The following is a 16,029-nucleotide window of genomic DNA, read 5'->3' as shown; positions in this document are numbered from 1 at the left end:
ACTGGTATAAGGATTCACAAAAATGCGAATATTTTTGTTCTCTCAAATGTGTCTTAATGGGTCCCAGATGAATAGAGAAAGGTACGGAAGGACTGTCAAAATGATCTGGTATTAACAATGAGATTGGTATTTAGGGGACCTGGGTGGCTCATTTGGTTGAGCGTCTGACTCTTGATTTCAGATCAGGTCATAATCCCAGGGTTGTGGGCTCGAGCCCCTCATTGGCTCTCTGCTGAGCCTGGAGCCTGCTTAAGATTCTCTCTCTCCCTCTCCTTCTGTCCCTCCCCTACTTGTGCTCACTCTCTCTTTCTATCAAAATAAAAATAAATAATAGACACGAGACTGATAATTAATAAGACAAGTAATTTTTCGAACTGAGGTAGCTGGAATGATACATAAAGTCAGATCAGCTGGCTTCCAGGATGGAGCCCTCTCTCAGGTTAGGGGAGCCTGACAGGTTCATTAAATATGATCAATCTGCCCCATCATGGGCAAAATTTTCCGCGAGAGAGCATGTCAGTGTGTTCAGATGTGTAGTTTGTTGATGACATTTGAATTGCTCAAAAACAGGTTGATAATAAATAGGTAGATAATACCATGGACACCCCTCCATCTTGTCCAATGGATGCCACCTACTCTTCATTACAGGCAGGAAACCCAAGCCCCCATATCACTAGTTAAATCATCTGCACGCTCAGTTTATGCAAAGGCAAATATTTTGCTTGGAGAAAGGGAAAGAAAAAGAACCATTTACATAGTGTGGGTGGTTCTTCCCCCTCTTCACTCCGTAAACACATGCCCTCAGTGAGAGGAAAAGCAACCTGAACAACAGCTCTGGTTTCAGAGCGAGAGTGTCTGCACAAGCTGAGCGTTACTCTAGCATCTAGGAGATGCTATGTTATTTTCTCATCTACACCCTGTAAAGATAAGCCCACAACGTCATCTGGGGCTCAGTTGAAGGTCAGCCATCTGTTCCAACAATACAGGAAAACATGGTTGGGTTGGACTCATTGGAGAGAATTCTGTAGTCTACTTTCTGGTGGATTTTACTGATTTTAAGAGTGAGTTTGGCTTGAGCCTTCAATTCACCTGTTGGTTTTCCATTCCAAACTTTGCATAAGATAGCACCTCGCTCTAAGAGCTCTGGGACCCTGAGACTGAAATGGGATTCGATGGTTCCCGTGGATTCTCAGACATTTGCCTTCTTGTCTTCAGTCTCTGAGCAGCAGGATATTATCCTAGCAACGACTTGGGAATTTGAATCTCTCCAGTGTGTGTGCTTGGGCAAGGCACTTACCCCAACCACAAAACAGACACTCCTGCCAAGGTTACAGGGTGACAGAGTTAGGGAATGTAGAGCTGTGTCCATCCCAACAATAGGGTTTCCGTGTATGGTATTTATAATTGCTATCATTGCTCCTCCTTTGTCGTACACGGAAACCCAAGTAAAATAAGATGGCCCTTTACCAGCATTTCTACTGAATCCAAGGCAGACACTTAGGTCCCATGGCAAGGGGGAGGTTCACACTGCTGAGAACTATGTACCTGTGGAATTTACTGAGTTGATGACACTAAACTCTGATGTCATAGCTAGGTTGTGCACGGGGCAAAGAAGCAAACCCCGAACAATAGTGTAGAACCTTGGAGCTGAAAGTGTCCGTCTTTGAACTTCACCTGCACCCATTCTGTGTGTACAGTGATCATTTCCATTGATATCACTGCTTCCTTCCCCTCAATGACTGAGTAGCGAGAGATGTTGTCTGGCTTAGTAATAGAGATACGACCTATAGGCACTTACTTCATCATCAATTTATGCTCTATGAAAGAATTTCTTTGAGGGAAAATGAAAGAATCAACAAATATGTTGCAAACTCTGGACTAAATTAAGAAAACAAAAACAATTAAGCTCTGAGAAAACTTTTATTCCTTGCCAAATGTATTCTTCTATCAGAGTTCTGAGTGTTTCCACATTCTCTGGTGACATTTACTCTGGGGGACTCTTTCGGACCTTGCATGATTTAAACAAGGTTCTGAGGTGGCCATCAGTTTATCTCTAAATTATTTGTGTGCTTGCTATGAAGAGTGAATGTTCTCTCAGCTCATTTACTCACCCATCCGTTCAGTCCACCAGGATTCCATGCCAGGAATGGTGCTAGGTTCTAGCTTTGCATAAAAAGCAAAACAGATACAAAATCGTCCTTGCCCTTATGGGAAGTCAGTATTTGGAATTCACACATTAAAACATACATACAGATACTGAGTAATTAGCCACTGTAATAGGTATGCTGACCAGATTCAAGGAGCATCTATTTTAAACTATTTCCTATGTGTCACAGCTCTGGATTTTTGGTTCATCCTAAACTGGGAGAAAGGGGGAGGAACACAAAAGACAGTCGAGGCTGCCCTAGAACTGGAGAAGAGCAGCCTGGCCACGGAGGCTCCTCCAGAAGTGGGAGCGGGCACACGTAGGGTGGTTGGATGCAGTCCGAGATACCAGGGAATGTGGTCCATGGAGCAGAGTGGTGAGGGTTGCTTAGAAGGCTTCAGGGGATGACTCTGCAAGACACAGGTGAGATGCATCACACACTAAATCACTTCATAAGGCAATCTAAACAGAGTCTAACAATATTCATAATACCAGCAGAAAATACCACTGTACTCAGGCACAGTGTATGGAATTCTACCACATATTTGCTGTTGCCCTCATGGCTAGAATGTTAGAGGGTTTTCTGCAAGACAAACTTCAAAATCACAGTGGTTTACAACCATAAGTACGTAGGTTTCTTGCCCACATATCTGCTGGTCAGCTGAGGTCCATATGTGCTGGACTGGGCTCTAGGTCGGCTTATGGTTCACGGGCTTCCTCTCTCTCCTTAAACAAGTGGCTGCCCAACTCCAAGAACATACTAGAAGGGCTCTCAGGCAGGAGTGGTTTTGTTCCCCAAAGATCATTGGGCAATTCCCGGAGATTTTTTTGTTGTCACAAGTGGGAGAAAGGGTGCAGAAGCTAAGGGTGTTGCTAGACATCCCACAGTGCTCAGGACGCCCCCACAATGAAAACTTTATCCCAAATGTCAAGAGGACTGAAGCCGAGAAACCCTAGCATACTGGATAGCAGTGGATGACCAATGAAAGTCAAGCAGATGTGACATGAGCCAGCCCACGTCAACACATCTGAAGCCTTTGCGTACATCACATCTGCTTGAATTCTTTTGACCAAAGCAAATTCCATGGCCAAGTCCAAAGTCACTGGGATTGGGCCATCTTCCAACTTCCCTGAAGGCCCTTCAAGACACATGGCAGCGACAGCCAGCCAAGAGCTTCAGAGAATCCTGTTGACCCCAGCAATGCTCCCACTCATAAATGAGGAAACTGAGGCCCAAAAAGACACAGTGATTTTCTCAAGGTCACCTGGCTAGCAAGCAACAGGGCTGGGACCGGAACCCAAGCTTTGTCCTGCCTCTTCCAACATAGTCTATGCTGCTTCTGTTTGGATTTGGGTCATTGGAATTTAGCCGCAGGAAAGATTACTGAAGGTGGCTTCAGTCAGCCTCAGTTTCTCCTTTTGTACTAGGGATAATAAGGCACGTGTCCATCCCAGAGACTAATCGGAGAGATTGAAGAGACAGTAGTTGGGATCACACAGTGTCTCACACATACTATTTGATAAACCCAAGCTAATGAGGCAGCTGCTGTTGAAAAAGACAAAGTGATGGGGGTTCATTTCCAGCAAGAATGGTCTTATTTGCTTCCTTGGGAGTGAGTTGTCTGGGGAAATTAATCTACCTCCTCTCTCTGTCTCTGTCTCTGTCTCTGTCTGTCTCTCTCTCTCAAAGTTATCAATCGAATCACTCCATTTCTTGTATCTTTTTGGTGAGGTTTAGCATTTGGAGGATGTCTGACCTTGAACTGTTGATTGAAAGTCATTTCTACTGTGAAATCTCAGTTCTCTATTTTTCATCTTCTAAAAATCAGTATGCTTAGGGACTCCCATGGAGTTTAGACAATCACGACGTTTTGGGGTTTGATTTGAATGAAAGACCCCACGTGAAACCTTCCGATTCTCTCAATTTAACACATGTTGCTGCTTTCCTTCTGTGGCTCCAACTTGACCTCTAAGACGTTCTGAAAGGAGTCACGGTGCAGCACCCTGCCTCCTGCTTGGAGGCAGTTCTCACGCTCCGTGTGTCTGCTGCATAGTGTATTCTTCCCCATGTGGCCTCATGGAAATCAGAGTTGGGGTTTGTTTGGTGAGTTCTAGCCTTGTCCTTCTGAACCCCGGCAATATCTGTCAGGAACAAAGGGCCAGCCATCGGTACTCTTGGGTACAAGCATTGTCTCTCTCCGTGGTCAGACAGTGGTGACATCTCCCTCTTAACGTCGCTGCTTGGGATCTTATGGGCATATTTGGTCCAGCCCGAATGATTGTTCCAGATTCTGTGCTGGGTGCTAAAAAATTGGAAATGGGTAAGACCTTGTCTCTGCATCTGAAGGGCTCACGGAAACAAAAAGAGATACAAAACAAAAAAAAAATCATTATTCAATCGTTATTCATTAAGGTATATATGAAACTATATGAGTCTGAGTGATAGATAGACTGCAGACAGAGTGAGAAGTACCCAGGTATGGTTTGAAGGATGGATCAGAGTTTTCCAGGCAGACATCCTACAAGGTAATGCTCTTCTCTTGTTTCTTGTCATCTCTCACTTGACAACAATTCAGAGGGATATGTTTTATTTTAGTGCACATGTTTATCTCCTAATATGATCACTGTCATTCTCTTTTTAAGATCTTTGCATGTCTGTGTGTTCAAAGACTTGATGTCGAGGATTCTCCTTAACCTTCCCTCTGTTTGCCTTCATTCCCCATCGTTCACTGCCTGGCAAGGGTAGCATTCCACCTTTACCTTTTGCAAAGTAGACACCTAGAAATCATCAAAGCCAAGGCTAGAAAGTCGATGCAGTATTTTCTGTAGGCTCGTACCTCTTATCCTAGCGCGAGCACGCCCTTGTGTTCCTGGGTGCACGAAAAAACAGAAATGGGGCATCTGGGTGGCTCAGCCAGTTAAGCGTCCAACTCTTGATTTCAGTGAAGGTCGTGATCTCACAGTTCATGAGTTTGAGCCCCACATTGGGCTCCACGCTGACAACACGGAGCCTGTTTGGGATTCTCTCTCTCTCTCTCTCTCTCTCTCTCTGCCCCTCCACAGCTCATGCTCTTGGTCTCTCACCCTCTTTCTGTGTGTCTCAAAGTAGATAAACTTAAAAAAAAAAACAGAATGAATGGAGTGTCATAGAATAGTAAATCATTTCTTCACAATTTACTTCTTGGCAAGAGAAATGGAAAATATTGAAGTCATCGATATTTTTCATTAAGAACAAGGAGAATAAGATTTAAATTACTAAACAAAACTAGTGATAGAGGCACGAAGCGAGTTTCATAAAACATCATGTCATATATGCAAAGCTGTGACAGAAATAGCAGAAGCAAAGAAATATGCCAGGTAGGAGAGAAGACAGGTGGAGAGAAATAAATTGCATATGGATTTAAGAAGTGCAAGTACAGGGAAAGCTTGACTAGGGTCTAAGTTAATAATCAGGTCAAGGTTAAAATTTAGGGGAGAAGCAAAGGGATCGCTGCTGGCAGTTCTTCAAAATGTTCATTCAAAACCAGCTCATTCAAACCTTCAAAAACTCTCAGTAAATGCAGTGATCAGTCCTGTTCACCCACCGTAGAGACCCAGTATCATGGGAACTGGATTTTGGTTGGTTCTTAAGTGAACCCACTGCACATGACAGCTGGTCATGTTTGGGTTGAACACTGATTGTTTCGGACTATGTAAGGGGCGCCCGGGTGGCTCATTGGTTAAACGTCTGAGTCTTGATTTTGGCTCAGGTCATGATCTCACAGTTCATGAGTTCTAGCCCAGTGTTCGGCTCTGTCCCAACAGCAAGGAGCCTGCTTGGGATTCTCTCTCTCCCTCTCTCTCTCTGCCCCTCTGCTCGAGCTCACTCTTGTACTCTCTCTCTTTCTCTCTCTCTCTCTCTCAAAATAATAAAACTTAAAAACAATATTTAAAAAGGAAAAAAAAAGAAACAGGACTTCTTGTCCAAGACCCTTTTGGAGGAAGTATAAACTGTTTTGAGGCCCAGATATTGCTGGGAAATGGTAGCTGCATATAGGATAAAGCAATCATCTGATTTGGGAATAAAATAAGCAGGTCAGAACAAATGACAGAAATCAGATAATAATTTTAAAATGTCTATCACCTGCGAGAGTATTTCCCTACTCACCTCAGTTAAACAAATAGCACTAAAAAAGCTATTATTTCTATGAGAACTGACTTTTTTCCCGATCAAATATTCTAAAGATTTTTTTTTTCGGGTAATCAGTGCTGCAAATCAAAAAAGAAATATACCTGCTTTGAGCTTCTCTTGCCTCAGTCCCAGTTGTAGGTCACAGGGCAGAGATCAAGTTTGAGGAATGAGAACTGGAACGCACCCCCACCAGCCACGCAATCAGCCCCCCGCCACCGGTTGGAGCCCAGCAGGTGTCTGGCTTGGGACAGGAAAGCTGGAATTCACTGAACTGACTTGGCGATGCGAGGGTTTAGGAACTGTTGTGGAATAAGTCTGAGAAGAGAAAATATCCCAAGGCCAATATCTTAGTTTGAACTTGAAGTCTCTAGAAAGTACAAAGTTATGAAAGATGTGCTAAAGGAAACAGAAGCCATACGACGCCACCAGGTAATACTTTAATGAGAACTGAAGGTTAATGAAACATTTCACAGAGTTCATGGACACGGTGCGCGGAATGCATATAGAGGAAAATTGGAATTAAGGGGACTTGTGGACGGCTTACCTCATCGTTTTGAAAACTCGTCTGTAAAGGGTCGGGCCTGAAGTTGCACAAACAGGCATAGAACCCAGCGGAGCAAACTCCCCATTATTAACATGCTAATTTAGGTCAGGTCACCCGGAATTACCTTTCTAAAGTTGACTTTCTCTCACACCATTTGACAGAGTTGGCCAGAAAGCTCTTGGCAATGTGTAATTTCACAGAATTAATTAGTAGCACAGCAAATTGATCACTTTGCAAGCATGTCACACATCATTCATTGGCAATGGAATTATTTAAATTGGCGTTGACTGCTAACAGAGACACCGCTCTTTTTTCTTGCAAAATGCCAAGGTATTAGAGAAGGAGATGACAAGCGTCATCTTGAAGCCAAAGTATAGGGTAACTGAAATACGAAAGGAAAGGAAAATTGGTCTGGAACCCACTGGTCACAGGTGCTATAAACCCAAATACCCACAACTTAGGGAATCATTGCAGATGAGTGCAGGTTTACAAAAACCAAAGGGCAAGCGTGGAAATGACATGCTCACTCGGCCTTAGGTCTGGGGAGAAAATAAGGGGTTGTGGGGGCCAAGGGAAAATACAGGACCGTTAAAATGAGAGTAACAGCCATTTTAGCAGATTGCCATGTGGGAATGACAGCCACAAGGCTATTACAAGTTCTTTCTTCCTTTCTTTTTTTCTTTTCTCTTTTCTTTCTTTCGTTCATTCGTTCTTTCTTTTGTTGTTTCTTTTGTCATTTTTTTTTTTAATCTGGGAAGCTAGAAGCTTACTCACTCCTGCTTTAAGACGTTAGCAAACGAGTTTTAAAACATTCTAGGAACTAACTCCATGCCATATGTCAAGGCCAGATTGAGCCCATAAGTCATCAGGATGTGGGAGCCTGGTTTAGGGGCCTCTGGGTCAGCTGTGCAAGGCAATCAGAGCAGGCAATTCAACGTGGCTAGTTGTGGAGAGGAAACTCACTTAGAGACAAAATAACCGGTCTCAGGAAAATAAGGGGCCATTCCCGGTCAGCCCAGAGACCTGGGATAATTGAGGGGGCTCAGAAGCACCTGAGGAGCTAAACCAAGGGCTTTGGCTACCCACACATTATGTCTGTCATGGAGATTAGAAATGAGATTAGCGCCTTTGACATTTCCAGGCCAGGGTCTCCCAGGAGCAGCCCTTCAGTGGTCTGGCATAAGCCCTTGCCACCTTCTTCGGAAATGGAAGTGAGCTTGAGGCAGACAGCGGGCATCTTGCGAGGAGGCCTTTGCTTCCATAGGTACCGAGGCACCAGAAAGCATAAATGGTTCGGTAGCTTTAGGGTGCGTCATGTCTAATTTCTCAAGAAAAGGAAGCACCAATGATTGTTCATTTGTTCATGGACTGATTCATTTCATTCATCTATTTCAACCACCAAATATCGAGCCCCTAGTGCACGCCAGACTTTGAGGGGACAGAGAGGAGTATAAAACCAGTCCTTACACTCAACAGTTGGGGGGTGGGCGGTGCACAGCAATGTATACCTGTAAGCAGTGCCCCAGGGTTCCCTAGGGGGTCTCTGCAGTGAGAAGCGGGCACCCGAGGGGGAATCAACCACGGGGGTGTCAAAAATCTGCCGGAGGACGCAATATCTAGATTTTCTTTTACTAATGTATTCATTTTTAGAAACTTCATCCAGCCTGTGATGCTACAGTCATTATAATGTCAGGACCGTCTCCTACTTACTTAGTACCTACAGGTTATAATTAATCACTGATATTCATAACAATGATTCCTAGGCCCTCGGGAGTTTAGAACTGCTTTCTGAATTTTCAGAGAAGGATTACACTTTGTTTAATTTAGTTGGCATTGAGTGTTTACCCTTGAGTTTCAATTCTCGGAAACCTGGCATCCATGCAGAATGTACTGCTCTGCGCTGGAAGATATTGTCTATCCGTTTATCTCATTTGTCCCCATGAAGGAGGTTGGTCACGTGTTGCTATTGATATTTTGTAATCGAGAGAATGGGGGCGATGGTTAGCTGAGGGTCCCACACCAGCTACAGCCGTGACAGATCCAGGATTAAAACCGAAATCTCCTACTCTCAACCTCTGGTTCCAAAGCTCAGAATTAAGTGGAACATACCATTCTCTAAGTGTTCCGGATAAACGCCAGTGTTTCTCGCCATTATTCCGTAGAGGAAATCACCCCATCATCTTTCTCCTGGACCCCTTCAGTAGATTCTCAACTACGCTGTCTGTTGCCCTCTTACTCCTTTTCAGTCCGTCTTCCACATGTTTTCCAGAATGATCTTTTTAAAATTCACATTGGAGTTATTCCCTCACACCACACGCCATCTCCTACCTCCTAACCCATAAAGAGGTTTCATTTTTAGTTGCTTTACTGGGATGTAAATCATATACTATATGCTGAGAGTTTAGCTCAACGACTGGTGTCGCTGCCTTGATGCCCATTTCTCTTAGCCTAGCAGCCTGTGGCAGTCCCTCAGCCCACCCAACCCCTCACACACGCTTAGGTCCTAGGGAACAGCCCACAGGGCCACATGCAAAGGTCAGTTCCTGCTGTGGCTTCCCAATAGCGCTGGTGACCAATAGTCCCTCTGCTTCCCAGGGTCTTCCCCTGGAACAGCTCTTGGATAAGAACATTGTGAAGTTCCCAAAACTCTGCTCTTCTGGTTTGAGTGGACCAACCTGGCTTTAGCCCAGGATCCCCAAAGCACTGCACCCACAGACCTAATAAAGGAACGTACCCCAGGTCCTATCACACTCTCCATACACTCTGTCCTGATCCCCCTATGCGGCCCTTCAGGGTGTGCCTTATTACTGGTGGGTAATAAGTTTCTCTGTTCCAGTTTCCGTCATGGTCTATGTTGAATTGCAGCTCACCTTCTGGCCCCCTGTGTTCCACTTTACAAATGTGAATTTAATAAAGTCCTAACATCACACAAATCACTCATTTAAAGTATACAAACGCAATTTCTTACTTGACACATCTCCAAAGGCAAGGGAATTAAAAGCAAAAGTGAACTATTGGGACCTCATCAAGATAAAAAGCTTCTGCACAGGAAAGGAAACAATCGACCAAACTAAAAGGCAACCGATGGAATGGGAAAAGATATTTGCAAATGACATATCAGACAAAGGGCTAGTATCCAAAATCTATAAAGACCTCACCAAACTCCACACCCGAAAAATAAATAATCCAGTGAAGAAATGGGCAGAAGACATGAATAGACACTTTTCTAAAGAAGACGTCCAGATGGCCAACAGACACATGAAAAGATGCTCAACGTCGCTCCTCATCAGGGAAATACAAGTCAAAACCACACTGAGATAGCACCTCACGCCGGTCAGAGTGGCTTAAATGAGCAAATCAGGAGACTACGGATTGCTGGCGAGGATGTGGAGAAACAGGAACCCTGGCAAGGATGTGGAGAAACAGGAACCCTCTTGCTCTGTTGGTGGGAATGCAAACTGGTGCAGCCACTCTGGAAAACAGTGTGGAGGGTCCTCAAAAAATTAAAAATAGATCCACCCTATGACCCAGCAATAGCACTCCTAGGAATTTACCCAAGGGATACAGGAGTTCTGATGCATAGGGGCACATGTACCCCGATGTTTATAGCAGCACTTTCAACAATAGCCAAGTTTTATGGATAGAGCCTAAATATCCATCAACTGACGAATGGATAAAGAAGATGTGGTTTATCTATACAATGGAATACTACTTGGCCATGAGAAAGAATGAAAGCTGGCCATTTATAGCAACGTGGATGGAACTGGAAGGTATTATGCTAAGTGAAATAAGTCAAGCAGAGAAAGGCAGACACCATATGTTTTCACTCATTTGTGGGTCCTTAGAAACTTAACAGAGAACCATGGGGGAGGGGATGGGGGAAAAAAAAGTTCCAGAGAGGGAGGGAGGCAAACCATAAGAGACTTTAAATACTGAGAACAAACTGAGGGTTGATGGGGGGTGGGAGGGAGGGGAAAGTGGGCGATGGGCATAGAGGAGGGCACCTGTTGGGATGAGCACTGGGTGTTGTATAGAAACCAATCTGACAACAAATTATATTTAATTTAATATAATAAATAAATAAATAAATAAATAAATAAATAAATAAAGTATACAATTCAGGGGGACCTGGGTGGCTTCCGTTGGTTGAGTGTCCGCCTCTTGATTTTGGCTCAGGTCATGATCTCATGGGTCCTGAGATCGAGCCCCATGTCGGGCTCCGTGCTGACCATGCAGAGCCTGCTTGGGATTCCCTCTGTCCCTCTCTCTCTCTGCCCCTCTCCCCTAGTCATGTTCTCTCTCTCAAAATAAATAAATAAATGTTAAATAAGCAAAGTATATAATTTGATGGTTTTTAGTGTATTCAGAGTTGTACAACCATCACCACTATCAATTCTAGAACATGTTCGTCTCCTCGAAAGAAACCTTCTTCCCATTAGCTGTCATCCTCTATTCTCTTCACCGTCCCCAACCCTAGGCAACTAGGGTTGCCTATCTTCCAGTCTACTTTCTGCCTCTATGGATTTGCCTATGTTGAACATTTCACATAAATGGAATCACATACCATGCAGCCTTTTGTGTCTGGCTTTTTTCACTTAGCGTGTGTTCAAGGTTCATCCATGTTGTGGCGGGGTGCCCAGGCTTCCTTCCTTATTTTGGTTGAATAATATCCCATTGTGTGTGTCCAGTCACTGTTGATGGGCATGTGGGTTGTGTCCCGCTTTGGGCTCATACAAATAATGCTACTGTAACAGGCCCGTTTTTGTGGACCTCTGTTTCATTTCTCTTGGGTGTATGAGTAGGAGTGGCCTTACTGGGTCATATGGTAACTCTATACTTAAGTCTTTGAGGAACTTCCAAACTGTTTTCCCAAGTGGCTCCATGAGAGAGTTTCAGTCGTGTTAAGCTGCCCTCAGAAAAGAGGCCAAAAGGTTAAACCATGTCTGCAAGCCCCTCTGACCTGGTCCTGCCATCTCTTCACTACCCCCCCTTCTCTCATTCCTTCCCTCCCTCTGGCTTCTGGGCAGGTTTTCTGTGGCCACTTTGCTTCCTATTCTGTCGGCCTCCATCAGAGAGGCCTTCTCACGACAGGCCCCACCCACAGTCTATATGCAATCTCCTTACTATGTCATTCCTTGCTTAATAATGAATTATAGGCTGCTGGGGCACCTGGGAAGCTCAGTCAGTTAAGTGTCTGACTTCGGCTCAGGTCATGATGTCACAGTCAGTGAGTTCCAGACCCATGTCGTACTCTGTGCTGACAGGTTGGAGCCAGGAGCCTGCCTCGGATTCTGTGTCTCCCTCTCTCTCTGCCCCTCTCCCACTCACGCTCTCAAAAATAAATAAACCTTAAAAAATTAAAAATAGTAATTATTATTATTTATATGATGCTTATTTAATCCAACTAAATGGTGGCTATAAATGAGCCTTAAAAATCCAATGGCGGTAGTTTTTAACTATTATAAATCAAGGATCTTGTGCAAAACCAAAGCATGATGGGGCATAGAATGTATTTGTTGAATGAATTCATGACCACAAGAGAGAGAGTTTAGCTAGAGACTTCAAGCTGTCCAGATGGGTCTGTAATCTACATCAAAACTTTCATTTCTCCCTGGGTATTTTCCGGGTTCTTCCTTTTGCGCCAAATGTTCTAAAATAGGCATACAAAAAAGTTTTTCTCTCAAGGGCCAGATAATCAATACTTTCGGTTTTGTGAGCCATGGAGACTGTTTGCAGCTACTCGATTCTGCTGGTCTATTCTAGTGAAAAAGCAGCCTCAGACAACAGGTCAGTGAGTGAGGGTGGCCCTGTTCTGATATTTCATTTACAGAAACAGACAGCAGGCTGGATTTGAGCTGGAATTACTAACATTTGATTCTCTTTGAGCTTACCAAATTTTCAGCTTCGTGAGGTCCAGCCTAACAAAACTTATCAGAGAAGGGCACTGTCAGATGAATTCGGGTTCCTTAGCTTGTGCCCCATACACAGCGCGGACATGCTTTCTGGGCCATTTGCTGCACGGTCTGGGTGGGTGGGTAGATCTGTAATCCCAGGTCCTCTCCAGTTGACCCAGAAACATGCAGAAAGGAACGTCGTGAGCAAAGTGACGAGTGACACTGGCATCTTCATTCTGGGCTGGCCAGGATACTGGAGGAAGCTGGTGGCACTGAACCGGGGGAGTCTGGATGGTCCGGAATGGAGCCCGACGCAGGCTAGTTGTCATGTGGGCTGTCCGTACTCTGAAGCACAGAACCTGTGTACCACGCTGGGGGCATCTGGTCAAACGGAGAGAAAAAAATGGAGCAGTCAGAGGAGAAATCCAGAAGAATCTAACAGAATGTATCTGATCGTGACACGGTCATGTCTGGCTGTGTGAGGCATTTTTGTGCACAAGTAAAAAAATCCGAGAAGAGATGCTGACCTCGGGGCATAAGAATGGTAAAGAGGGATTTTTGTGAGAAATATAAGTCCATTCTTGTAGCTTGCACTGCCTCACTTATGAAGGCAGGGACAGATGGGCTCACTTTGGTGAGCTAGAATTCGTATCAAGTTCTACTTGCTTTATTTTCTTTCATTTAAATATGCTTATTAGTAATATGTGTATCAGAACCAAATCATTTTCTATCAGTCATCACCAAACAACGAATAATCCCATGTAAAATATGTTTGCCCACTTTAGAGAGTTATGGCAACTTTGCTGATCGTGGCTTCTTCCTCTGGAATAGGCAGAAAATGCTACGGTTGACTTCTCAATACATTGCCTCTTAGCTGGGCTCACCCTCAGGGAATTCTCAAATGACAAGTGTCACCTCTTTCTTGTCTATTGATCTGTCCTCTAGAGAAAAAGAGACTTCCTTATAAACTCAAAGCCCTTAGCTCATCCATTGTTCATTTGTTACATTTATTGAAAACCTGCTCTATGAAAGACAGTGTTTCACTGTGCTGTGGGGACCAGGCAGGCAAATCTCCCTGTCCTCGTGAGCTTACATTCCATGTGTCTTACATTTTCTGTGTCTTCCATGAGCTGTCATTCTGGCAACTGTTGAAGAAGTATCTGCATCATAGGCCTGTGACAGCAAGAGCCGGGGAAACAACGTAGGGATTGGGATGAGCATTGATTGAAGAGCGACTGTACTTGATCAAAGAGTTAAGGGAGGCCTCTGTTTTGAGGAAAGACATAAATGGAATGAGGGGCAGGCCACAAAAACTCCTTGGAAAGTGTGTTCTAGGTGAGGGAACAGTGTCTTCAAGGACCGTGGAATGGAAATTAAGTTAGCTGGCTTGAGAAACACCAAGGAGCATGTGGCCAGGATGGAAGGATTCTGGGAGAATGATGGCAGATGGGGCCAAGGATACTCCACGGTCCATGTCAGGGCTGTGTGGGCTGCAGGGAGGACTTAGGACACAAGTCACGTGGGCTGATTGGGGAGCAGAACGGTGAAAGGTCCCATCTGGTTTTTTTGGATTTTTTAATGTTTATTTATTCTTGAGAGAGAGAGACAGAGTGTGAGTGGGGGAGGAGCAGAGAGGGAGACACAGAACCCGAAGCAGGCTCCAGGCTCTGAGCTGTCAGCACAGAGCCCGATGCGGGGCTCAAACTCACAAACCACGAGATCGTGACCTGAGCCGAAGCCAGATGCTTAATCGACTGAGCCACCCAGGCACACCATCCCATCTGCTTTTTCAAAGGTCACCAGGAACGCTGTGTGGCGAATAGTGACGGTAAGGTAGCATAGGAGCAGAGAATGCAATTAAGAGATGCTCGCGATACTGCGGCGAGGGGGACTTAGCCCTGCGGTGGCCCCAGCCACCAACAGCTGGTGAGAGATGGCCGGACACAGGGTGGACGAGGTACGGCTCACAGGGCCAGCAGATGGACTGGATGGGGCGGAGAGGACTGGGCATCAGCTGGTGAGCCCCATGCTTCTTCAACTCAGTAGCTGCACCGCCACTCACGTAGGAGCTAATGTCGATCCCTCTGTTGCAGAGACAGTGAATGCTTAAGGAAACAATGTGGACGGGCAAGGGGGGTGACTCGGCGACGCGCTGGCACTGGGGGAAGTCAGCCGGTCCTGATTATTTGTGTAGTTCATTACCCTACATGTCTTACGCGCCATGTCTTAAGGCTGCTGAGCACCTACAGAATCCCTGGGGTCGGACCTTGGGACTCTGCCTTACTCAAGTTGCCAGGTGATTCCCATGCAAATTAGTTTTCTTTTTTACTGTGATAAAACAGCACATTATGAAAAATTTCCATCTTAACCACTTCTAAGCGTACAGTTCAGTGATGATAATGATATTCACATTGTTGTGAAACAAATCTCCGGAACTTTTTCTCCTTGCAAAGCTGAAACTCTATGCCAATTAAATAACAGCTCCCTTTTCCCTCTCCCCTCCCCCCCCCCCCCATAGCCACCATTGTCTGTGTCTATGAATCTGACTACTGTAGATATTTCCTATAGGAGGAATCACGGAGTAGCTGTCATTTTGCGACTGGCCTGTTTCAGCGTAATGTCTTCCTGGTTCAGGCCGTAGCATGTGGGGCATGTGGCCAGAGTCCTTTTCTTTTTAAGGCTATATAACATGCCATCATGTATATCTTTGTAGCACATTTCGCTTATCCATTCATCCACTGATGGACACATGGGTTGCTTCTGCCTTTTGGCTGTTATGATAATGGCTGCAGTGATCATGGGTGTGCATATACCTCTCCAAGGCCCTGTTTGCAATTCCTTCATGTATATATACACGTATATATATATATATATATATATATATATATATATATATATGGCATTGTTCTTCCACACAAAAGACACTTCTAGAAGTGCAACTCTTGTGTCTCTTGATTGTGGTGGTGCATGTAAGTGGAGAACTAAGTACACAGGTATGTGTGCATGTACACACACATACAAGTAGAAATAAAACTGAGCAAATCTAGGATCCAGGACTGTATTGAGGCCATTGTTCTGCTTGCATGACTGTGGTTTGTAAGAGGTAACTATTGGGGGACATTGGCCAAAGAGTGCATGGTACCTCTCTGTGCTATTTCTTCCACCTTCAGGAGAATAAAATTTTTTTTTAATTTTATTTTTATTTGTATTTATTTATTTATTTGTTTATTACATATGAAATTTATTGTCAAATTGGTTTATAAAATTCAGGGGC

General features: G+C 44.5%; 1 protein-coding gene and 1 long non-coding RNA gene across 4 annotated transcripts in view; one reads left to right on the top strand and one right to left on the bottom strand.

The window, feature by feature from the left end:
* CDH13 (cadherin 13) overlaps positions 1-16,029 on the top strand; it is a 1,023,179-nt gene that overhangs the window by 612,111 nt on the left and 395,039 nt on the right. The window lies entirely within an intron of this gene.
* On the bottom strand, positions 1,933-12,097 carry LOC128313264 (uncharacterized). 3 transcript variants are annotated; one of them, XR_008293715.1, is made up of 3 exons: positions 11,426-12,097; positions 6,419-6,632; positions 1,933-4,449 (listed from the first exon to the last, which is right to left on the bottom strand). It is a non-coding gene; the product is annotated as an uncharacterized LOC128313264 (long non-coding RNA). The 3 variants fall into 3 exon arrangements; XR_008293717.1 differs by having other exon boundaries at positions 1,933-2,556; XR_008293716.1 differs by lacking the exon at positions 11,426-12,097 and adding an exon at positions 6,986-7,315.

The sequence above is a fragment of the Acinonyx jubatus genome, chromosome E2, assembly GCF_027475565.1.
Source record: "Acinonyx jubatus isolate Ajub_Pintada_27869175 chromosome E2, VMU_Ajub_asm_v1.0, whole genome shotgun sequence".
Taxonomy (NCBI): domain Eukaryota; kingdom Metazoa; phylum Chordata; class Mammalia; order Carnivora; family Felidae; genus Acinonyx; species Acinonyx jubatus.
This window is presented reverse-complemented; position numbering and strand designations above follow the sequence as displayed.